This window comes from Alosa pseudoharengus, unplaced genomic scaffold, assembly GCF_046254945.1.
Source record: "Alosa pseudoharengus isolate Yale_2024_CS ecotype anadromous, Long Island Sound unplaced genomic scaffold, YU_APseudo_1.1 YU_APseudo_1.1_scf_5, whole genome shotgun sequence".
Lineage (NCBI taxonomy): Eukaryota > Metazoa > Chordata > Actinopteri > Clupeiformes > Clupeidae > Alosa > Alosa pseudoharengus.
The window spans coordinates 40,363,804-40,386,560 of NW_027468837.1; the positions used below are offsets into that span (position 1 = coordinate 40,363,804).

A 22,757-nucleotide genomic window follows, 5' to 3' on the forward strand; every position below is an offset into this window, starting at 1 on the left:
CCACTAGTCGCTCTGTCTTTTCTTTACACCATCAAAATCAGGGGAGAGCGCGAACGCAGTCCCCCACTACCAGAAATTGTGCAGTCGAGATTCCCACATTTGAGGAATTCGCAGGGGTCAGCACGACCGGATGTGCAATGGCCGAGCCTCGCCCTGGGCAAACAACCTTCTTGATCATTGTATCACCCCTGCCAGGTAAGTATGAGTTGGAACAGACCAAGTTGGCGCAGGGGTTCCTGGCCACTGGCAACACGCAGATGGTGGGCCCACCTCCAAGATTCCGTAAAGGGGGAGGGGCCTCCCTGAAAGACATCATTACTCGGAGCTTCCATAACAGCGACCTCTCCCGGTGAAGTGCCAAGGCTGCATCTAAATTATCCCGGCTAGATAGTGGACAGGAGGCACGCACTAAATCTAGACTCCTCCGACGGAGAAGCCGAGCAAAAGAGCGAACGTACGGCAGAACATGGCACAGAAAGCAAAGAAATGAGCCATGGTGTCCCACAGAGAGCATTGTCCACGTTCCACTAGTCGCTCTGTCTTTTCTTTACACCATCAAAATCAGGGGAGAGCGCGAACGCAGTCCCCCACTACCAGAAATTGTGCAGTCGAGATTCCCACATTTGAGGAATTCGCAGGGGTCAGCACGACCGGATGTGCAATGGCCGAGCCTCGCCCTGGGCAAACAACCTTCTTGATCATTGTATCACCCCTGCCAGGTAAGTATGAGTTGGAACAGACCAAGTTGGCGCAGGGGTTCCTGGCCACTGGCAACACGCAGATGGTGGGCCCACCTCCAAGATTCCGTAAAGGGGGAGGGGCCTCCCTGAAAGACATCATTACTCGGAGCTTCCATAACAGCGACCTCTCCCGGTGAAGTGCCAAGGCTGCATCTAAATTATCCCGGCTAGATAGTGGACAGGAGGCACGCACTAAATCTAGACTCCTCCGACGGAGAAGCCGAGCAAAAGAGCGAACGTACGGCAGAACATGGCACAGAAAGCAAAGAAATGAGCCATGGTGTCCCACAGAGAGCATTGTCCACGTTCCACTAGTCGCTCTGTCTTTTCTTTACACCATCAAAATCAGGGGAGAGCGCGAACGCAGTCCCCCACTACCAGAAATTGTGCAGTCGAGATTCCCACATTTGAGGAATTCGCAGGGGTCAGCACGACCGGATGTGCAATGGCCGAGCCTCGCCCTGGGCAAACAACCTTCTTGATCATTGTATCACCCCTGCCAGGTAAGTATGAGTTGGAACAGACCAAGTTGGCGCAGGGGTTCCTGGCCACTGGCAACACGCAGATGGTGGGCCCACCTCCAAGATTCCGTAAAGGGGGAGGGGCCTCCCTGAAAGACATCATTACTCGGAGCTTCCATAACAGCGACCTCTCCCGGTGAAGTGCCAAGGCTGCATCTAAATTATCCCGGCTAGATAGTGGACAGGAGGCACGCACTAAATCTAGACTCCTCCGACGGAGAAGCCGAGCAAAAGAGCGAACGTACGGCAGAACATGGCACAGAAAGCAAAGAAATGAGCCATGGTGTCCCACAGAGAGCATTGTCCACGTTCCACTAGTCGCTCTGTCTTTTCTTTACACCATCAAAATCAGGGGAGAGCGCGAACGCAGTCCCCCACTACCAGAAATTGTGCAGTCGAGATTCCCACATTTGAGGAATTCGCAGGGGTCAGCACGACCGGATGTGCAATGGCCGAGCCTCGCCCTGGGCAAACAACCTTCTTGATCATTGTATCACCCCTGCCAGGTAAGTATGAGTTGGAACAGACCAAGTTGGCGCAGGGGTTCCTGGCCACTGGCAACACGCAGATGGTGGGCCCACCTCCAAGATTCCGTAAAGGGGGAGGGGCCTCCCTGAAAGACATCATTACTCGGAGCTTCCATAACAGCGACCTCTCCCGGTGAAGTGCCAAGGCTGCATCTAAATTATCCCGGCTAGATAGTGGACAGGAGGCACGCACTAAATCTAGACTCCTCCGACGGAGAAGCCGAGCAAAAGAGCGAACGTACGGCAGAACATGGCACAGAAAGCAAAGAAATGAGCCATGGTGTCCCACAGAGAGCATTGTCCACGTTCCACTAGTCGCTCTGTCTTTTCTTTACACCATCAAAATCAGGGGAGAGCGCGAACGCAGTCCCCCACTACCAGAAATTGTGCAGTCGAGATTCCCACATTTGAGGAATTCGCAGGGGTCAGCACGACCGGATGTGCAATGGCCGAGCCTCGCCCTGGGCAAACAACCTTCTTGATCATTGTATCACCCCTGCCAGGTAAGTATGAGTTGGAACAGACCAAGTTGGCGCAGGGGTTCCTGGCCACTGGCAACACGCAGATGGTGGGCCCACCTCCAAGATTCCGTAAAGGGGGAGGGGCCTCCCTGAAAGACATCATTACTCGGAGCTTCCATAACAGCGACCTCTCCCGGTGAAGTGCCAAGGCTGCATCTAAATTATCCCGGCTAGATAGTGGACAGGAGGCACGCACTAAATCTAGACTCCTCCGACGGAGAAGCCGAGCAAAAGAGCGAACGTACGGCAGAACATGGCACAGAAAGCAAAGAAATGAGCCATGGTGTCCCACAGAGAGCATTGTCCACGTTCCACTAGTCGCTCTGTCTTTTCTTTACACCATCAAAATCAGGGGAGAGCGCGAACGCAGTCCCCCACTACCAGAAATTGTGCAGTCGAGATTCCCACATTTGAGGAATTCGCAGGGGTCAGCACGACCGGATGTGCAATGGCCGAGCCTCGCCCTGGGCAAACAACCTTCTTGATCATTGTATCACCCCTGCCAGGTAAGTATGAGTTGGAACAGACCAAGTTGGCGCAGGGGTTCCTGGCCACTGGCAACACGCAGATGGTGGGCCCACCTCCAAGATTCCGTAAAGGGGGAGGGGCCTCCCTGAAAGACATCATTACTCGGAGCTTCCATAACAGCGACCTCTACCGGTGAAGTGCCAAGGCTGCATCTAAATTATCCCGGCTAGATAGTGGACAGGAGGCACGCACTAAATCTAGACTCCTCCGACGGAGAAGCCGAGCAAAAGAGCGAACGTACGGCAGAACATGGCACAGAAAGCAAAGAAATGAGCCATGGTGTCCCACAGAGAGCATTGTCCACGTTCCACTAGTCGCTCTGTCTTTTCTTTACACCATCAAAATCAGGGGAGAGCGCGAACGCAGTCCCCCACTACCAGAAATTGTGCAGTCGAGATTCCCACATTTGAGGAATTCGCAGGGGTCAGCACGACCGGATGTGCAATGGCCGAGCCTCGCCCTGGGCAAACAACCTTCTTGATCATTGTATCACCCCTGCCAGGTAAGTATGAGTTGGAACAGACCAAGTTGGCGCAGGGGTTCCTGGCCACTGGCAACACGCAGATGGTGGGCCCACCTCCAAGATTCCGTAAAGGGGGAGGGGCCTCCCTGAAAGACATCATTACTCGGAGCTTCCATAACAGCGACCTCTCCCGGTGAAGTGCCAAGGCTACATCTAAATTATCCCGGCTAGATAGTGGACAGGAGGCACGCACTAAATCTAGACTCCTCCGACGGAGAAGCCGAGCAAAAGAGCGAACGTACGGCAGAACATGGCACAGAAAGCAAAGAAATGAGCCATGGTGTCCCACAGAGAGCATTGTCCACGTTCCACTAGTCGCTCTGTCTTTTCTTTACACCATCAAAATCAGGGGAGAGCGCGAACGCAGTCCCCCACTACCAGAAATTGTGCAGTCGAGATTCCCACATTTGAGGAATTCGCAGGGGTCAGCACGACCGGATGTGCAATGGCCGAGCCTCGCCCTGGGCAAACAAATTTTTCAATTTTTCAATTTTTTTACTTTATTGTGTTTCATAGCAAATACATACATAAGACTCAGAAGTATCAGCTTAAAAATACATGTACAAGCACATTGTGGAGGCTAAAATCTTTTACATCTTTCACTGCATTTAAATCAGAAGGATATCACATCAACATATCACAAATCCATAATACATATTACACAAGTCGCAAATTCTGTCCCATTAAAAGCATAAATCCCACCCAAACAAATTTCCCATACAATCCATTTCCCACATGACTTTTGTTTTTTCCTTCCCGTACTTCAACAAGTCCCTTGTGACATAGTCCTTAATGCTGTTCAGTGCCATACTTTTTGCCCCACCCAAACTAATCTTTTCTTTTTTAAGGAATAACCTATTCCTAACCACCCACAAAGTACATTTTACACAATTAATAACTGCCCAGAGTCTACAAAATTCTTGATCTTTTTTCTTTATGTGTAATCCAAAAAGTACAGTTTCTCTACATAAAACCATGTTTTTATTTCCAAACCATGGCCTAAACACATTCCACACAAGTTTAGCAAATGTACAGTCCCAAAACACATGATCTATTGTTTCTTCATTACAAAAGCTTTCTCTGATACATTTAGCACTAGCACACAGACCCCATCTGTAGAGGACTGTTCTTGTTGGTAAACAGTTCTGTGCCACCTTCCAAGCTACATCTTTATGTTTGTTAAACAGAAAGGGGGAGGATGTACATTTCCATACTCGTACACACTGGTTTTCTGTCAATGCCCTAATTGTTTCTATTCTCGGGGGGGCATCCTCCAATAATTCATGTATGGCACCGCTACTTAAATCAGAGCCTGCACATATGGTTCCTTTATGCTTCACTAAAAAATCTTTTGCTTCTTGGTAGAGGTATGGCCGAGTATCCGAGGAGGGTAGGGTGAGAGGTCGCCTTTCCCAGTTCTTCCCAGGCATATACCTGCCCACCCAGAATTTGGCAAAGAGAGTCCACAGAGCTTCTCCTCCTTGGTCTGCTATTCCTTTTAAGATGTTACTCAGGAACATTGCTTTAAATTTCTTTGTAATATCCAGCACATCTCTGCCCCCTAAAGCTTTTGGTTTATACATGATTGTCCTTTTGACTCTCTCTGTTTTTCCCCCCCAGATAAAGCGGAACATCTCCCGGCGGGCCAATGTGATGAAGGGACTGGGGGCAGGAAGTATCATCGCCAGGTATGATAAGGCTGATAGAATTTCCATCTTTGCAATCATAATTTTGCCAAGCATTGTTAGATCACGTGATCTCCATAGGAAGAATTTCTGTTTTATTTTATTTATTCTCATTCCCCAGTTTTTCCTATCTGTCTCTTCTCCAAAGTAAATCCCAAGAACCTTAATATTTTTATCTTGTTCAGTCAACCCTAAGGGTATTTTGTTTTCTGTCCAATTACTGTACAAGATTTCACTTTTACTTACATTCAACTTAATTCCTGTTGCTTTAGAGAATTGTCCACATGTAGCCAATCCTGTGTGAATAGAAAGGTTATCCACTGCAAAGAAGGTTATATCATCCATATACATAGATAATTTTGCCTGTCTTCCATTCCCTCCAGGGATTGGCATTCCTCTGAAGTTCACATTAGAACGTATTGCATTGGCTAGGGGCTCCATGCATATGACAAATAGTGAAGCTGACAGAGGGCACCCTTGTCTTAGTCCAGACTGCAGCGGGATGGTTGCTGATGGGTGGCCGTTGATCATGGCAATGCTGGAAATGTTGCAGTACATCATTTTAATGGAGGACAAAAACAATGGTCCAAAATTCATCTTTTCTAAAATTGACATTAAAAATTCTCTATCAAGTTTATCAAATGCTTTTTCATGGTCCAGGGTCACAATGCTCACTGGAGTTTGTCTTTCCTTAGAGTAGAGGATAATGTCCCGTGTCAAGGCAAGATTATCTGATATTCCTCTCTTTGGGATTCCGCAGGTCTGTTCAGAGCTGACGACTTTGGCCAACACAGTTTGCAATCTAGAGCACATAACTTTAGCACAGATCTTATAGTCAGTCCCTAAAAGGCTTATTGGTCTCCAATTCTTTATGTCTGATTTTTCTCCTTTTTTAAAGAGGAGTGAGATACATCCGTTTCTCATACTGTCAGTTAATTCTCCCTTCTCCTGAGATTCTTTATATATGTTAAGAAGCTCCTCCGCTAAGATGTCCTTAAAAGCAATGTAAAAATCCCCTGGCAAGCCGTCAAGTCCTGGTGCTTTATTCTTTGATAGGTTATCTATGGCCTTTTTTATTTCATGTAGCGAAAAGGGACTTTCTAAAAGATATTTGTCTTCATTTAACAGGACCTTTTCTATTTGTCCCAGAAAACGCTGCTTCTGTATAGAATTTGTACATGGCTTCTTATAAAGATCTTTGTAAAAAGTTTCCACAACATTTGCCAGCTCATTTTGTTTGTCCACTTTGATACCATCTTGATTTTTTAGTTCTTTTATTGACTGACGTGGTTTCAGCAATTTCCTGAAGAAATACTGTGTACAATTTTCGTTCTGTTCAAAGGTTTTAGCTCGACTCCTTTCTATAACTCCTCTTGCATCTTCTGCTGCGATGGTCATCATTTTCCCTTTAATCAGGGTGATCTCCTCATCTACATCAAAGCCCTCCTGCTGCATTTTATAGAATCTCTGCAGTTTTCCTTGTAACCTTTTTAGATAAAGTTTTTTCCCTTGAGCTTTCCTTTTCCCTTCTATTTGGAAGAATATTCTTGTTCTCTTTTTAATTTCCTCCCACCAGTCTGAAGCTGAGTTATAAAGACTTTTCAATGAAATCCAATCATAAAATTTTGCTTTGTATCTGTTAATTACATTGGGGTTATCTAAAAGGCTTGTATTCAGTTTCCAGTAACCTTGTCCAGCTTTTATAGACCCAGGGATTTTTACTGCACAGGTCAAAAGGGAGTGATCTGAAAAAAAAGTTGGAGCCACTGTAGCTTGTATCACCTCAAGACTTGTTGATGTTAAAATCATGTCTATTCTTGAGTGTGCCTTTCCATTTGTCCAGGTAAAACCAGGCAGATCTGGATTTTCTTTTCTGTAGGTATCAATCAGTTTAAAATCCTTTATAATGGTCTTCAACAGCTCAGAGCTACTATCTGTTGTGTTGGCTGTTTTGGTTATTTTATCTTTACAATTTAGGACACAATTAAAATCACCAGCTATTACAATGGGAATGTTACATAACAATACAGGATATAAAGCTGAAAGTGTTTCTAACCGATCTTTTAAATCAGTAGGGCAATAGATATTAATAAGTCTCAGCTCAAGCCCGTGCCTCTGAATATCGACACAGATCAGTCTTCCATCCTGTATAATTTGAATTTTCTGGACCTCAATATTATGAGCTCTAAAAAGTATTCCTACTCCAGACGCTCTGTTGGAGTTATCTCCTGACCACACAGAAGGCCCATGTGTCCATCGTCCTTGGAAGGTTTTATAATTATCTTTATATGAAAGCCAACATTCCTGTAAGAAATAAATGTCACTTTTTAAGGTTTGTAGATGTTCAAAAACTGCCTCACATTTCACTCTATCATTTATGCCACGTACATTAATAGATGTTGTTTTTAAAGTGTCCATTAGGGGAACTAGGAAGGATATCAATGTTCATGGCGAGTCTTCTTCCTTTTTTTTGCATGTTTCTTTTTATTTGCTAGACTTGCTGAGGAGGTATTTGATTGTAAAGAACTTTCTTTCATTTGAGTTGCTGTGGAGAACCCTAAGACCTCATCAGGCTCTAAGAATGGGGTTTCTAGAGGGGATTTGGGCGACCAGTTGATCTCAGCCCCCCACTGTGCCTCCCCAGAGGAGGTGGTGAGGACTCTCTCCCTTTTGTCTTCTACGTTTCCTCCACCAGAGGGAGACACAGGGAAAGCAGATGGTGAACTTGTAGATGGTGAACTTGTAGAGGGGTTCTCCCCAATGTTGGAAACGATTGACTCCAAAGGACTCTCTGCTCCGATTTCTGTAGTTCCCAGGAATCCTTCGGCTTGTGAGGGTGGAATTACAGATCCATCTGGGCTCTCATTGAGGGCGGCCGAAGACTCGGATGAACTTTCTGAACAGGATGTTTCACTTTCCATGTCTTCTGATGGACTGAAGGGGTCCAAACTTCCTTTAGCTGTGGCCTCATTCATTTGTTGGTTTGGGTTAGTATCAACCTCACTTGAAAAGAGAGAGGGGAGAAAAACTGTTCCTTGTGTTTCAGCCAAATCAGGCTGATTGTTGTAATCAGATTCAGGTGAGGTGGTAGCCATGTTGGAAGCATGTGCTTCCAAAGTTACTACCTCCATGTGTTGAACAATGGTGGCACTATACTCCGTTTCTGAGGGGGGAGCACACATTATAACACGGTTTGCATAGGCTCGTGGACAATCTTTAAACCTGTGGTCTTGTGAAAGGCAAAGATTACAAACTGTAGAAGCAGTGCACTGTGAGGCAGTATGTTCTGTGCTCTTACATATTCTACAGACCTCCACAGTGCATTGGGCCGCGAGATGCTCTTTGCTTCTACAACGCCTGCATTCCTTCGGTTGTCCTACATAAAAAACAGAGCCTCTAAAAGAACCAATCTGGATATTATTGGGTAGATGTTGAATCCCATCACCGATTCTTTTCAGCCTGACTTGGAATCTTCGTTCCCCCGTTTTAATTCCATCCACATCTTTTACTTCAAATCCAGAAAGAACTGTGGCATACCTCATTAACCATGTGCTAATGTCCTCAATCTTCACTTTTTCAGAATACATCACGACATGGACGATCTTTAAATCTCTCTCTGACAAAGGTATGAAAACAATCTTCTGAAAGGCTGCAGAATCCTTCTTCTTTTTATCAAATCTCTCACAGCACAGTTCAAAAATCCTTAAACTTGCAAAAATGACTTCAAAAATCTTCTTACCAGGGAAAGCAAAGACATAATCCAGTTGATTTGTTGGAAATCCCAATTCTTTTTGCAGGATCTGGCGACTAAACTGCAATCGATCCATCTCCAGATCTTCCAACAATTCGAATCTTGCAGCATTCCTCCTTTGTCCAGGTAACGCCATGCTTCAGTCCTTGCACTCCAGCCGTCAAGATACCTGGGCAAACAACCTTCTTGATCATTGTATCACCCCTGCCAGGTAAGTATGAGTTGGAACAGACCAAGTTGGCGCAGGGGTTCCTGGCCACTGGCAACACGCAGATGGTGGGCCCACCTCCAAGATTCCGTAAAGGGGGAGGGGCCTCCCTGAAAGACATCATTACTCGGAGCTTCCATAACAGCGACCTCTCCCGGTGAAGTGCCAAGGCTGCATCTAAATTATCCCGGCTAGATAGTGGACAGGAGGCACGCACTAAATCTAGACTCCTCCGACGGAGAAGCCGAGCAAAAGAGCGAACGTACGGCAGAACATGGCACAGAAAGCAAAGAAATGAGCCATGGTGTCCCACAGAGAGCATTGTCCACGTTCCACTAGTCGCTCTGTCTTTTCTTTACACCATCAAAATCAGGGGAGAGCGCGAACGCAGTCCCCCACTACCAGAAATTGTGCAGTCGAGATTCCCACATTTGAGGAATTCGCAGGGGTCAGCACGACCGGATGTGCAATGGCCGAGCCTCGCCCTGGGCAAACAACCTTCTTGATCATTGTATCACCCCTGCCAGGTAAGTATGAGTTGGAACAGACCAAGTTGGCGCAGGGGTTCCTGGCCACTGGCAACACGCAGATGGTGGGCCCACCTCCAAGATTCCGTAAAGGGGGAGGGGCCTCCCTGAAAGACATCATTACTCGGAGCTTCCATAACAGCGACCTCTACCGGTGAAGTGCCAAGGCTGCATCTAAATTATCCCGGCTAGATAGTGGACAGGAGGCACGCACTAAATCTAGACTCCTCCGACGGAGAAGCCGAGCAAAAGAGCGAACGTACGGCAGAACATGGCACAGAAAGCAAAGAAATGAGCCATGGTGTCCCACAGAGAGCATTGTCCACGTTCCACTAGTCGCTCTGTCTTTTCTTTACACCATCAAAATCAGGGGAGAGCGCGAACGCAGTCCCCCACTACCAGAAATTGTGCAGTCGAGATTCCCACATTTGAGGAATTCGCAGGGGTCAGCACGACCGGATGTGCAATGGCCGAGCCTCGCCCTGGGCAAACAACCTTCTTGATCATTGTATCACCCCTGCCAGGTAAGTATGAGTTGGAACAGACCAAGTTGGCGCAGGGGTTCCTGGCCACTGGCAACACGCAGATGGTGGGCCCACCTCCAAGATTCCGTAAAGGGGGAGGGGCCTCCCTGAAAGACATCATTACTCGGAGCTTCCATAACAGCGACCTCTACCGGTGAAGTGCCAAGGCTGCATCTAAATTATCCCGGCTAGATAGTGGACAGGAGGCACGCACTAAATCTAGACTCCTCCGACGGAGAAGCCGAGCAAAAGAGCGAACGTACGGCAGAACATGGCACAGAAAGCAAAGAAATGAGCCATGGTGTCCCACAGAGAGCATTGTCCACGTTCCACTAGTCGCTCTGTCTTTTCTTTACACCATCAAAATCAGGGGAGAGCGCGAACGCAGTCCCCCACTACCAGAAATTGTGCAGTCGAGATTCCCACATTTGAGGAATTCGCAGGGGTCAGCACGACCGGATGTGCAATGGCCGAGCCTCGCCCTGGGCAAACAATTTTCAATTTTTCAATTTTTTTACTTTATTGTGTTTCATAGCAAATACATACATAAGACTCAGAGGTATCAGCTTAAAAATACATGTACAAGCACATTGTGGAGGCTAAAATCTTTTACATCTTTCACTGCATTTAAATCAGAAGGATATCACATCAACATATCACAAATCCATAATACATGTTACACAAGTCGCAAATTCTGTCCCATTAAAAGCATAAATCCCACCCAAACAAATTTCCCATACAATCCATTTTCCACATGACTTTTGTTTTTTCCTTCCCGTACTTCAACAAGTCCCTTGTGACATAGTCCTTAATGCTGTTCAGTGCCATACTTTTTGCCCCACCCAAACTAATCTTTTCTTTTTTAAGGAATAACCTATTCCTAACCACCCACAAAGTACATTTGACACAATTAATAACTGCCCAGAGTCTTCAAAATTCTTGATCTTTTTTCTTTATGTGTAATCCAAAAAGTACAGTTTCTCTACATAAAACCATGTTTTTATTTCCAAACCATGGCCTAAACACATTCCACACAAGTTTAGCAAATGTACAGTCCCAAAACACATGATCTATTGTTTCTTCATTACAAAAGCTTTCTCTGATACATTTAGCACTAGCACACAGACCCCATCTGTAGAGGACTGTTCTTGTTGGTAAACAGTTCTGTGCCACCTTCCAAGCTACATATTTTTGTTTGTTAAACAGAAAGGGGGAGGATGTACATTTCCATACTCGTACACACTGGTTTTCTGTCAATGCCCTAATTGTTTCTATTCTCGGGGGGGCATCCTCCAATAATTCATGTATGGCACCGCTACTTAAATCAGAGCCTGCACATATGGTTCCTTTATGCTTCACTAAAAAATCTTTTGCTTCTTGGTAGAGGTATGGCCGAGTATCCGAGGAGGGTAGGGTGAGAGGTCGCCTTTCCCAGTTCTTCCCAGGCATATACCTGCCCACCCAGAATTTGGCAAAGAGAGTCCACAGAGCTTCTCCTCCTTGGTCTGCTATTCCTTTTAAGATGTTACTCAGGAACATTGCTTTAAATTTCTTTGTAATATCCAGCACGTCTCTGCCCCCTAAAGCTTTTGGTTTATACATGATTGTCCTTTTGACTCTCTCTGTTTTTCCCCCCCAGATAAAGCGGAACATCTCCCGGCGGGCCAATGTGATGAAGGGACTGGGGGCAGGAAGTATCATCGCCAGGTATGATAAGGCTGATAGAATTTCCATCTTTGCAATCATAATTTTGCCAAGCATTGTTAAATCACGTGATCTCCATAGGAAAAATTTCTGTTTTATTTTATTTATTCTCGTTCCCCAGTTTTTCCTATCTGTCTCTTCTCCAAAGTAAATCCCAAGAACCTTAATATTTTTATCTTGTTCAGTCAACCCTAAGGGTATTTTGTTTTCTGTCCAATTATTGTACAAGATTTCACTTTTACTTACATTCAACTTAATTCCTGTTGCTTTAGAGAATTGTCCACATGTAGCCAATCCTGTGTGAATAGAAAGGTTATCCACTGCAAAGAAGGTTATATCATCCATATACATAGATAATTTTGCCTGTCTTCCATTCCCTCCAGGGATTGGCATTCCTCTGAAGTTCACATTAGAACGTATTGCATTGGCTAGGGGCTCCATGCATATGACAAATAGTGAAGCTGACAGAGGGCACCCTTGTCTTAGTCCAGACTGCAGCGGGATGGTTGCTGATGGGTGGCCGTTGATCATGGCAATGCTGGAAATGTTGCAGTACATCATTTTAATGGAGGACAGAAACAATGGTCCAAAATTCATCTTTTCTAAAATTGACATTAAAAATTCTCTATCAAGTTTATCAAATGCTTTTTCATGGTCCAGGGTCACAATGCTCACTGGAGTTTGTCTTTCCTTAGAGTAGAGGATAATGTCCCGTGTCAAGGCAAGATTATCTGATATTCCTCTCTTTGGGATTCCGCAGGTCTGTTCAGAGCTGACGACTTTGGCCAACACAGTTTGCAATCTAGAGCACATAACTTTAGCACAGATCTTATAGTCAGTCCCTAAAAGGCTTATTGGTCTCCAATTCTTTATGTCTGATTTTTCTCCTTTTTTAAAGAGGAGTGAGATACAGCCGTTTCTCATACTGTCAGTTAATTCTCCCTTCTCCTGAGATTCTTTATATATGTTAAGAAGCTCCTCCGCTAAGATGTCCTTAAAAGCAATGTAAAAATCCCCTGGCAAGCCGTCAAGTCCTGGTGCTTTATTCTTTGATAGGTTATCTATGGCCTTTTTTATTTCATGTAGCGAAAAGGGACTTTCTAAAAGATATTTGTCTTCATTTAACAGGACCTTTTCTATTTGTCCCAGAAAACGCTGCTTCTGTATAGAATTTGTACATGGCTTCTTATAAAGATCTTTGTAAAAAGTTTCCACAACATTTGCCAGCTCATTTTGTTTGTCCACTTTGATACCATCTTGATTTTTTAGTTCTTTTATTGACTGACGTGGTTTCAGCAATTTCCTGAAGAAATACTGTGTACAATTTTCGTTCTGTTCAAAGGTTTTAGCTCGACTCCTTTCTATAACTCCTCTTGCATCTTCTGCTGCGATGGTCATCATTTTCCCTTTAATCAGGGTGATCTCCTCATCTACATCAAAGCCCTCCTGCTGCATTTTATAGAATCTCTGCAGTTTTCCTTGTAACCTTTTTAGATAAAGTTTTTTCCCTTGAGCTTTCCTTTTCCCTTCTATTTGGAAGAATATTCTTGTTCTCTTTTTAATTTCCTCCCACCAGTCTGAAGCTGAGTTATAAAGACTTTTCAATGAAATCCAATCATAAAATTTTGCTTTGTATCTGTTAATTACATTGGGGTTATCTAAAAGGCTTGTATTCAGTTTCCAGTAACCTTGTCCAGCTTTTATAGACCCAGGGATTTTTACTGCACAGGTCAAAAGGGAGTGATCTGAAAAAAAAGTTGGAGCCACTGTAGCTTGTATCACCTCAAGACTTGTTGATGTTAAAATCATGTCTATTCTTGAGTGTGCCTTTCCATTTGTCCAGGTAAAACCAGGCAGATCTGGATTTTCTTTTCTGTAGGTATCAATCAGTTTAAAATCCTTTATAATGGTCTTCAACAGCTCAGAGCTACTATCTGTTGTGTTGGCTGTTTTGGTTATTTTATCTTTACAATTTAGGACACAATTAAAATCACCAGCTATTACAATGGGAATGTTACATAACAATACAGGATATAAAGCTGAAAGTGTTTCTAACCGATCTTTTAAATCAGTAGGGCAATAGATATTAATAAGTCTCAGCTCAAGCCCGTGCCTCTGAATATCGACACAGATCAGTCTTCCATCCTGTATAATTTGAATTTTCTGGACCTCAATATTATGAGCTCTAAAAAGTATTCCTACTCCAGACGCTCTGTTGGAGTTATCTCCTGACCACACAGAAGGCCCATGTGTCCATCGTCCTTGGAAGGTTTTATAATTATCTTTATATGAAAGCCAACATTCCTGTAAGAAATAAATGTCACTTTTTAAGGTTTGTAGATGTTCAAAAACTGCCTCACATTTCACTCTATCATTTATGCCACGTACATTAATAGATGTTGTTTTTAGAGTGTCCATTAGGGGAACTAGGGAGGATATCAATGTTCATGGCGAGTCTTCTTCCTTTTTTTTGCATGTTTCTTTTTATTTGCTAGACTTGCTGAGGAGGTATTTGATTGTAAAGAACTTTCTTTCATTTGAGTTGCTGTGGAGAACCCTAAGACCTCATCAGGCTCTAAGAATGGGGTTTCTAGAGGGGATTTGGGCGACCAGTTGATCTCAGCCCCCCACTGTGCCTCCCCAGAGGAGGTGGTGAGGACTCTCTCCCTTTTGTCTTCTACGTTTCCTCCACCAGAGGGAGACACAGGGAAAGCAGATGGTGAACTTGTAGATGGTGAACTTGTAGAGGGGTTCTCCCCAATGTTGGAAACGATTGACTCCAAAGGACTCTCTGCTCCGATTTCTGTAGTTCCCAGGAATCCTTCGGCTTGTGAGGGTGGAATTACAGATCCATCTGGGCTCTCATTGAGGGCGGCCGAAGACTCGGATGAACTTTCTGAACAGGATGTTTCACTTTCCATGTCTTCTGATGGACTGAAGGGGTCCAAACTTCCTTTAGCTGTGGCCTCATTCATTTGTTGGTTTGGGTTAGTATCAACCTCACTTGAAAAGAGAGAGGGGAGAAAAACTGTTCCTTGTGTTTCAGCCAAATCAGGCTGATTGTTGTAATCAGATTCAGGTGAGGTGGTAGCCATGTTGGAAGCATGTGCTTCCAAAGTTACTACCTCCATGTGTTGAACAATGGTGGCACTATACTCCGTTTCTGAGGGGGGAGCACACATTTTAACACGGTTTGCATAGGCTCGTGGACAATCTTTAAACCTGTGGTCTTGTGAAAGGCAAAGATTACAAACTGTAGAAGCAGTGCACTGTGAGGCAGTATGTTCTGTGCTCTTACATATTCTACAGACCTCCACAGTGCATTGGGCCGCGAGATGCTCTTTGCTTCTACAACGCCTGCATTCCTTCGGTTGTCCTACATAAAAAACAGAGCCTCTAAAAGAACCAATCTGGATATTATTGGGTAGATGTTGAATCCCATCACCGATTCTTTTCAGCCTGACTTGGAATCTTCGTTCTCCCGTTTTAATTCCATCCACATCTTTTACTTCAAATCCAGAAAGAACTGTGGCATACCTCATTAACCATGTGCTAATGTCCTCAATCTTCACTTTTTCAGAATACATCACAACATGGACGATCTTTAAATCTCTCTCTGACAAAGGTATGAAAACAATCTTCTGAAAGGCTGCAGAATCCTTCTTCTTTTTATCAAATCTCTCACAGCACAGTTCAAAAATCCTTAAACTTGCAAAAATGACTTCAAAAATCTTCTTACCAGGAAAAGCAAAGACATAATCCAGTTGATTTGTTGGAAATCCCAATTCTTTTTGCAGGATCTGGCGACTAAACTGCAATCGATCCATCTCCAGATCTTCCAACAATTCGAATCTTGCAGCATTCCTCCTTTGTCCTGGTAATGCCATGCTTCAGTCCTTGCACTCCAGCCGTCAAGATGAATGGGCAAACAACCTTCTTGATCATTGTATCACCCCTGCCAGGTAAGTATGAGTTGGAACAGACCAAGTTGGCGCAGGGGTTCCTGGCCACTGGCAACACGCAGATGGTGGGCCCACCTCCAAGATTCCGTAAAGGGGGAGGGGCCTCCCTGAAAGACATCATTACTCGGAGCTTCCATAACAGCGACCTCTCCCGGTGAAGTGCCAAGGCTGCATCTAAATTATCCCGGCTAGATAGTGGACAGGAGGCACGCACTAAATCTAGACTCCTCCGACGGAGAAGCCGAGCAAAAGAGCGAACGTACGGCAGAACATGGCACAGAAAGCAAAGAAATGAGCCATGGTGTCCCACAGAGAGCATTGTCCACGTTCCACTAGTCGCTCTGTCTTTTCTTTACACCATCAAAATCAGGGGAGAGCGCAAACGCAGTCCCCCACTACCAGAAATTGTGCAGTCGAGATTCCCACATTTGAGGAATTCGCAGGGGTCAGCACGACCGGATGTGCAATGGCCGAGCCTCGCCCTGGGCAAACAACCTTCTTGATCATTGTATCACCCCTGCCAGGTAAGTATGAGTTGGAACAGACCAAGTTGGCGCAGGGGTTCCTGGCCACTGGCAACACGCAGATGGTGGGCCCACCTCCAAGATTCCGTAAAGGGGGAGGGGCCTCCCTGAAAGACATCATTACTCGGAGCTTCCATAACAGCGACCTCTCCCGGTGAAGTGCCAAGGCTGCATCTAAATTATCCCGGCTAGATAGTGGACAGGAGGCACGCACTAAATCTAGACTCCTCCGACGGAGAAGCCGAGCAAAAGAGCGAACGTACGGCAGAACATGGCACAGAAAGCAAAGAAATGAGCCATGGTGTCCCACAGAGAGCATTGTCCACGTTCCACTAGTCGCTCTGTCTTTTCTTTACACCATCAAAATCAGGGGAGAGCGCGAACGCAGTCCCCCACTACCAGAAATTGTGCAGTCGAGATTCCCACATTTGAGGAATTCGCAGGGGTCAGCACGACCGGATGTGCAATGGCCGAGCCTCGCCCTGGGCAAACAACCTTCTTGATCGATCATTGTATCACCCCTGCCAGGTAAGTATGAGTTGGAACAGACCAAGTTGGCGCAGGGGTTCCTGGCCACTGGCAACACGCAGATGGTGGGCCCACCTCCAACATTCCGTAAAGGGGGAGGGGCCTCCCTGAAAGACATCATTACTCGGAGCTTCCATAACAGCGACCTCTCCCGGTGAAGTGCCAAGGCTGCATCTAAATTATCCCGGCTAGATAGTGGACAGGAGGCACGCACTAAATCTAGACTCCTCCGACGGAGAAGCCGAGCAAAAGAGCGAACGTACGGCAGAACATGGCACAGAAAGCAAAGAAATGAGCCATGGTGTCCCACAGAGAGCATTGTCCACGTTCCACTAGTCGCTCTGTCTTTTCTTTACACCATCAAAATCAGGGGAGAGCGCGAACGCAGTCCCCCACTACCAGAAATTGTGCAGTCGAGATTCCCACATTTGAGGAATTCGCAGGGGTCAGCACGACCGGATGTGCAATGGCCGAGCCTCGCCCTGGGCAAACAACCTTCTTGATCATTGTATCACCCCTGCCAGGTAAGTATGAGTTGGAACAGACCAAGTTGGCGCAGGGGTTCCTGGCCACTGGCAACACGCAGATGGTGGGCCCACCTCCAAGATTCCGTAAAGGGGGAGGGGCCTCCCTGAAAGACATCATTACTCGGAGCTTCCATAACAGCGACCTCTCCCGGTGAAGTGCCAAGGCTGCATCTAAATTATCCCGGCTAGATAGTGGACAGGAGGCACGCACTAAATCTAGACTCCTCCGACGGAGAAGCCGAGCAAAAGAGCGAACGTACGGCAGAACATGGCACAGAAAGCAAAGAAATGAGCCATGGTGTCCCACAGAGAGCATTGTCCACGTTCCACTAGTCGCTCTGTCTTTTCTTTACACCATCAAAATCAGGGGAGAGCGCGAACGCAGTCCCCCACTACCAGAAATTGTGCAGTCGAGATTCCCACATTTGAGGAATTCGCAGGGGTCAGCACGACCGGATGTGCAATGGCCGAGCCTCGCCCTGGGTAAACAACCTTCTTGATCGATCATTGTATCACCCCTGCCAGGTAAGTATGAGTTGGAACAGACCAAGTTGGCGCAGGGGTTCCTGGCCACTGGCAACACGCAGATGGTGGGCCCACCTCCAAGATTCCGTAAAGGGGGAGGGGCCTCCCTGAAAGACATCATTACTCGGAGCTTCCATAACAGCGACCTCTCCCGGTGAAGTGCCAAGGCTGCATCTAAATTATCCCGGCTAGATAGTGGACAGGAGGCACGCACTAAATCTAGACTCCTCCGACGGAGAAGCCGAGCAAAAGAGCGAACGTACGGCAGAACATGGCACAGAAAGCAAAGAAATGAGCCATGGTGTCCCACAGAGAGCATTGTCCACGTTCCACTAGTCGCTCTGTCTTTTCTTTACACCATCAAAATCAGGGGAGAGCGCGAACGCAGTCCCCCACTACCAGAAATTGTGCAGTCGAGATTCCCACATTTGAGGAATTCGCAGGGGTCAGCACGACCGGATGTGCAATGGCCGAGCCTCGCCCTGGGCAAACAACCTTCTTGATCATTGTATCACCCCTGCCAGGTAAGTATGAGTTGGAACAGACCAAGTTGGCGCAGGGGTTCCTGGCCACTGGCAACACGCAGATGGTGGGCCCACCTCCAAGATTCCGTAAAGGGGGAGGGGCCTCCCTGAAAGACATCATTACTCGGAGCTTCCATAACAGCGACCTCTCCCGGTGAAGTGCCAAGGCTGCATCTAAATTATCCCGGCTAGATAGTGGACAGGAGGCACGCACTAAATCTAGACTCCTCCGACGGAGAAGCCGAGCAAAAGAGCGAACGTACGGCAGAACATGGCACAGAAAGCAAAGAAATGAGCCATGGTGTCCCACAGAGAGCATTGTCCACGTTCCACTAGTCGCTCTGTCTTTTCTTTACACCATCAAAATCAGGGGAGAGCGCGAACGCAGTCCCCCACTACCAGAAATTGTGCAGTCGAGATTCCCACATTTGAGGAATTCGCAGGGGTCAGCACGACCGGATGTGCAATGGCCGAGCCTCGCCCTGGGCAAACAACCTTCTTGATCATTGTATCACCCCTGCCAGGTAAGTATGAGTTGGAACAGACCAAGTTGGCGCAGGGGTTCCTGGCCACTGGCAACACGCAGATGGTGGGCCCACCTCCAAGATTCCGTAAAGGGGGAGGGGCCTCCCTGAAAGACATCATTACTCGGAGCTTCCATAACAGCGACCTCTCCCGGTGAAGTGCCAAGGCTGCATCTAAATTATCCCGGCTAGATAGTGGACAGGAGGCACGCACTAAATCTAGACTCCTCCGACGGAGAAGCCGAGCAAAAGAGCGAACGTACGGCAGAACATGGCACAGAAAGCAAAGAAATGAGCCATGGTGTCCCACAGAGAGCATTGTCCACGTTCCACTAGTCGCTCTGTCTTTTCTTTACACCATCAAAATCAGGGGAGAGCGCGAACGCAGTCCCCCACTACCAGAAATTGTGCAGTCGAGATTCCCACATTTGAGGAATTCGCAGGGGTCAGCACGACCGGATGTGCAATGGCCGAGCCTCGCCCTGGGCAAACAACCTTCTTGATCATTGTATCACCCCTGCCAGGTAAGTATGAGTTGGAACAGACCAAGTTGGCGCAGGGGTTCCTGGCCACTGGCAACACGCAGATGGTGGGCCCACCTCCAAGATTCCGTAAAGGGGGAGGGGCCTCCCTCAAAGACATCATTACTCGGAGCTTCCATAACAGCGACCTCTCCCGGTGAAGTGCCAAGGCTGCATCTAAATTATCCCGGCTAGATAGTGGACAGGAGGCACGCACTAAATCTAGACTCCTCCGACGGAGAAGCCGAGCAAAAGAGCGAACGTACGGCAGAACATGGCACAGAAAGCAAAGAAATGAGCCATGGTGTCCCACAGAGAGCATTGTCCACGTTCCACTAGTCGCTCTGTCTTTTCTTTACACCATCAAAATCAGGGGAGAGCGCGAACGCAGTCCCCCACTACCAGAAATTGTGCAGTCGAGATTCCCACATTTGAGGAATTCGCAGGGGTCAGCACGACCGGATGTGCAATGGCCGAGCCTCGCCCTGGGCAAACAACCTTCTTGATCATTGTATCACCCCTGCCAGGTAAGTATGAGTTGGAACAGACCAAGTTGGCGCAGGGGTTCCTGGCCACTGGCAACACGCAGATGGTGGGCCCACCTCCAAGATTCCGTAAAGGGGGAGGGGCCTCCCTGAAAGACATCATTACTCGGAGCTTCCATAACAGCGACCTCTACCGGTGAAGTGCCAAGGCTGCATCTAAATTATCCCGGCTAGATAGTGGACAGGAGGCACGCACTAAATCTAGACTCCTCCGACGGAGAAGCCGAGCAAAAGAGCGAACGTACGGCAGAACATGGCACAGAAAGCAAAGAAATGAGCCATGGTGTCCCACAGAGAGCATTGTCCACGTTCCACTAGTCGCTCTGTCTTTTCTTTACACCATCAAAATCAGGGGAGAGCGCGAACGCAGTCCCCCACTACCAGAAATTGTGCAGTCGAGATTCCCACATTTGAGGAATTCGCAGGGGTCAGCACGACCGGATGTGCAATGGCCGAGCCTCGCCCTGGGCAAACAACCTTCTTGATCATTGTATCACCCCTGCCAGGTAAGTATGAGTTGGAACAGACCAAGTTGGCGCAGGGGTTCCTGGCCACTGGCAACACGCAGATGGTGGGCCCACCTCCAAGATTCCGTAAAGGGGGAGGGGCCTCCCTGAAAGACATCATTACTCGGAGCTTCCATAACAGCGACCTCTACCGGTGAAGTGCCAAGGCTGCATCTAAATTATCCCGGCTAGATAGTGGACAGGAGGCACGCACTAAATCTAGACTCCTCCGACGGAGAAGCCGAGCAAAAGAGCGAACGTACGGCAGAACATGGCACAGAAAGCAAAGAAATGAGCCATGGTGTCCCACAGAGAGCATTGTCCACGTTCCACTAGTCGCTCTGTCTTTTCTTTACACCATCAAAATCAGGGGAGAGCGCGAACGCAGTCCCCCACTACCAGAAATTGTGCAGTCGAGATTCCCACATTTGAGGAATTCGCAGGGGTCAGCACGACCGGATGTGCAATGGCCGAGCCTCGCCCTGGGCAAACAACCTTCTTGATCATTGTATCACCCCTGCCAGGTAAGTATGAGTTGGAACAGACCAAGTTGGCGCAGGGGTTCCTGGCCACTGGCAACACGCAGATGGTGGGCCCACCTCCAAGATTCCGTAAAGGGGGAGGGGCCTCCCTGAAAGACATCATTACTCGGAGCTTCCATAACAGCGACCTCTCCCGGTGAAGTGCCAAGGCTGCATCTAAATTATCCCGGCTAGATAGTGGACAGGAGGCACGCACTAAATCTAGACTCCTCCGACGGAGAAGCCGAGCAAAAGAGCGAACGTACGGCAGAACATGGCACAGAAAGCAAAGAAATGAGCCATGGTGTCCCACAGAGAGCATTGTCCACGTTCCACTAGTCGCTCTGTCTTTTCTTTACACCATCAAAATCAGGGGAGAGCGCGAACGCAGTCCCCCACTACCAGAAATTGTGCAGTCGAGATTCCCACATTTGAGGAATTCGCAGGGGTCAGCACGACCGGATGTGCAATGGCCGAGCCTCGCCCTGGGCAAACAATTTTCAATTTTTCAATTTTTTTACTTTATTGTGTTTCATAGCAAATACATACATAAGACTCAGAGGTATCAGCTTAAAAATACATGTACAAGCACATTGTGGAGGCTAAAATCTTTTACATCTTTCACTGCATTTAAATCAGAAGGATATCACATCAACATATCACAAATCCATAATACATGTTACACAAGTCGCAAATTCTGTCCCATTAAAAGCATAAATCCCACCCAAACAAATTTCCCATACAATCCATTTTCCACATGACTTTTGTTTTTTCCTTCCCGTACTTCAACAAGTCCCTTGTGACATAGTCCTTAATGCTGTTCAGTGCCATACTTTTTGCCCCACCCAAACTAATCTTTTCTTTTTTAAGGAATAACCTATTCCTAACCACCCACAAAGTACATTTGACACAATTAATAACTGCCCAGAGTCTTCAAAATTCTTGATCTTTTTTCTTTATGTGTAATCCAAAAAGTACAGTTTCTCTACATAAAACCATGTTTTTATTTCCAAACCATGGCCTAAACACATTCCACACAAGTTTAGCAAATGTACAGTCCCAAAACACATGATCTATTGTTTCTTCATTACAAAAGCTTTCTCTGATACATTTAGCACTAGCACACAGACCCCATCTGTAGAGGACTGTTCTTGTTGGTAAACAGTTCTGTGCCACCTTCCAAGCTACATCTTTTTGTTTGTTAAACAGAAAGGGGGAGGATGTACATTTCCATACTCGTACACACTGGTTTTCTGTCAATGCCCTAATTGTTTCTATTCTCGGGGGGGCATCCTCCAATAATTCATGTATGGCACCGCTACTTAAATCAGAGCCTGCACATATGGTTCCTTTATGCTTCACTAAAAAATCTTTTGCTTCTTGGTAGAGGTATGGCCGAGTATCCGAGGAGGGTAGGGTGAGAGGTCGCCTTTCCCAGTTCTTCCCAGGCATATACCTGCCCACCCAGAATTTGGCAAAGAGAGTCCACAGAGCTTCTCCTCCTTGGTCTGCTATTCCTTTTAAGATGTTACTCAGGAACATTGCTTTAAATTTCTTTGTAATATCCAGCACGTCTCTGCCCCCTAAAGCTTTTGGTTTATACATGATTGTCCTTTTGACTCTCTCTGTTTTTCCCCCCCAGATAAAGCGGAACATCTCCCGGCGGGCCAATGTGATGAAGGGACTGGGGGCAGGAAGTATCATCGCCAGGTATGATAAGGCTGATAGAATTTCCATCTTTGCAATCATAATTTTGCCAAGCATTGTTAAATCACGTGATCTCCATAGGAA

At 46.6% G+C, this 22,757-nt stretch overlaps 22 non-coding genes across 22 annotated transcripts; all 22 read right to left on the reverse strand.

Annotated features, from left to right (window-relative positions):
- Nucleotides 1–38: 38 nt before the first annotated feature.
- LOC143105088 (U1 spliceosomal RNA) lies at nucleotides 39–203 on the reverse strand. The gene has a single exon (XR_012983228.1). It is a non-coding gene; the product is annotated as a U1 spliceosomal RNA (small nuclear RNA).
- Nucleotides 204–562: 359 nt separating this feature from the next.
- Nucleotides 563–727, reverse strand: LOC143105089 (U1 spliceosomal RNA). Its single transcript, XR_012983229.1, has one exon. It is a non-coding gene; the product is annotated as a U1 spliceosomal RNA (small nuclear RNA).
- A 359-nt stretch (nucleotides 728–1,086) lies between these two features.
- Nucleotides 1,087–1,251, reverse strand: LOC143105090 (U1 spliceosomal RNA). The gene has a single exon (XR_012983230.1). It is a non-coding gene; the product is annotated as a U1 spliceosomal RNA (small nuclear RNA).
- A 359-nt stretch (nucleotides 1,252–1,610) lies between these two features.
- LOC143105091 (U1 spliceosomal RNA) lies at nucleotides 1,611–1,775 on the reverse strand. The gene has a single exon (XR_012983231.1). It is a non-coding gene; the product is annotated as a U1 spliceosomal RNA (small nuclear RNA).
- Nucleotides 1,776–2,134: 359 nt separating this feature from the next.
- LOC143105092 (U1 spliceosomal RNA) lies at nucleotides 2,135–2,299 on the reverse strand. Its single transcript, XR_012983232.1, has one exon. It is a non-coding gene; the product is annotated as a U1 spliceosomal RNA (small nuclear RNA).
- A 359-nt stretch (nucleotides 2,300–2,658) lies between these two features.
- Nucleotides 2,659–2,823, reverse strand: LOC143105093 (U1 spliceosomal RNA). The gene has a single exon (XR_012983233.1). It is a non-coding gene; the product is annotated as a U1 spliceosomal RNA (small nuclear RNA).
- A 359-nt stretch (nucleotides 2,824–3,182) lies between these two features.
- Nucleotides 3,183–3,347, reverse strand: LOC143105094 (U1 spliceosomal RNA). The gene has a single exon (XR_012983234.1). It is a non-coding gene; the product is annotated as a U1 spliceosomal RNA (small nuclear RNA).
- Nucleotides 3,348–3,706: 359 nt separating this feature from the next.
- On the reverse strand, nucleotides 3,707–3,871 carry LOC143105286 (U1 spliceosomal RNA). Its single transcript, XR_012983409.1, has one exon. It is a non-coding gene; the product is annotated as a U1 spliceosomal RNA (small nuclear RNA).
- Nucleotides 3,872–9,374: 5,503 nt separating this feature from the next.
- Nucleotides 9,375–9,539, reverse strand: LOC143105095 (U1 spliceosomal RNA). The gene has a single exon (XR_012983235.1). It is a non-coding gene; the product is annotated as a U1 spliceosomal RNA (small nuclear RNA).
- Nucleotides 9,540–9,898: 359 nt separating this feature from the next.
- Nucleotides 9,899–10,063, reverse strand: LOC143105097 (U1 spliceosomal RNA). The gene has a single exon (XR_012983236.1). It is a non-coding gene; the product is annotated as a U1 spliceosomal RNA (small nuclear RNA).
- Nucleotides 10,064–10,422: 359 nt separating this feature from the next.
- Nucleotides 10,423–10,585, reverse strand: LOC143105280 (U1 spliceosomal RNA). The gene has a single exon (XR_012983407.1). It is a non-coding gene; the product is annotated as a U1 spliceosomal RNA (small nuclear RNA).
- A 5,503-nt stretch (nucleotides 10,586–16,088) lies between these two features.
- LOC143105243 (U1 spliceosomal RNA) lies at nucleotides 16,089–16,253 on the reverse strand. The gene has a single exon (XR_012983374.1). It is a non-coding gene; the product is annotated as a U1 spliceosomal RNA (small nuclear RNA).
- Nucleotides 16,254–16,612: 359 nt separating this feature from the next.
- On the reverse strand, nucleotides 16,613–16,781 carry LOC143105271 (U1 spliceosomal RNA). The gene has a single exon (XR_012983401.1). It is a non-coding gene; the product is annotated as a U1 spliceosomal RNA (small nuclear RNA).
- A 359-nt stretch (nucleotides 16,782–17,140) lies between these two features.
- Nucleotides 17,141–17,305, reverse strand: LOC143105098 (U1 spliceosomal RNA). Its single transcript, XR_012983237.1, has one exon. It is a non-coding gene; the product is annotated as a U1 spliceosomal RNA (small nuclear RNA).
- Nucleotides 17,306–17,664: 359 nt separating this feature from the next.
- On the reverse strand, nucleotides 17,665–17,833 carry LOC143105267 (U1 spliceosomal RNA). The gene has a single exon (XR_012983397.1). It is a non-coding gene; the product is annotated as a U1 spliceosomal RNA (small nuclear RNA).
- Nucleotides 17,834–18,192: 359 nt separating this feature from the next.
- Nucleotides 18,193–18,357, reverse strand: LOC143105099 (U1 spliceosomal RNA). The gene has a single exon (XR_012983238.1). It is a non-coding gene; the product is annotated as a U1 spliceosomal RNA (small nuclear RNA).
- A 359-nt stretch (nucleotides 18,358–18,716) lies between these two features.
- Nucleotides 18,717–18,881, reverse strand: LOC143105100 (U1 spliceosomal RNA). Its single transcript, XR_012983239.1, has one exon. It is a non-coding gene; the product is annotated as a U1 spliceosomal RNA (small nuclear RNA).
- Nucleotides 18,882–19,240: 359 nt separating this feature from the next.
- LOC143105101 (U1 spliceosomal RNA) lies at nucleotides 19,241–19,405 on the reverse strand. Its single transcript, XR_012983240.1, has one exon. It is a non-coding gene; the product is annotated as a U1 spliceosomal RNA (small nuclear RNA).
- Nucleotides 19,406–19,764: 359 nt separating this feature from the next.
- LOC143105102 (U1 spliceosomal RNA) lies at nucleotides 19,765–19,929 on the reverse strand. The gene has a single exon (XR_012983241.1). It is a non-coding gene; the product is annotated as a U1 spliceosomal RNA (small nuclear RNA).
- Nucleotides 19,930–20,288: 359 nt separating this feature from the next.
- On the reverse strand, nucleotides 20,289–20,453 carry LOC143105103 (U1 spliceosomal RNA). Its single transcript, XR_012983242.1, has one exon. It is a non-coding gene; the product is annotated as a U1 spliceosomal RNA (small nuclear RNA).
- A 359-nt stretch (nucleotides 20,454–20,812) lies between these two features.
- LOC143105104 (U1 spliceosomal RNA) lies at nucleotides 20,813–20,977 on the reverse strand. The gene has a single exon (XR_012983243.1). It is a non-coding gene; the product is annotated as a U1 spliceosomal RNA (small nuclear RNA).
- A 359-nt stretch (nucleotides 20,978–21,336) lies between these two features.
- On the reverse strand, nucleotides 21,337–21,499 carry LOC143105281 (U1 spliceosomal RNA). Its single transcript, XR_012983408.1, has one exon. It is a non-coding gene; the product is annotated as a U1 spliceosomal RNA (small nuclear RNA).
- Between the last annotated feature and the right edge of the window lie 1,258 nt (nucleotides 21,500–22,757).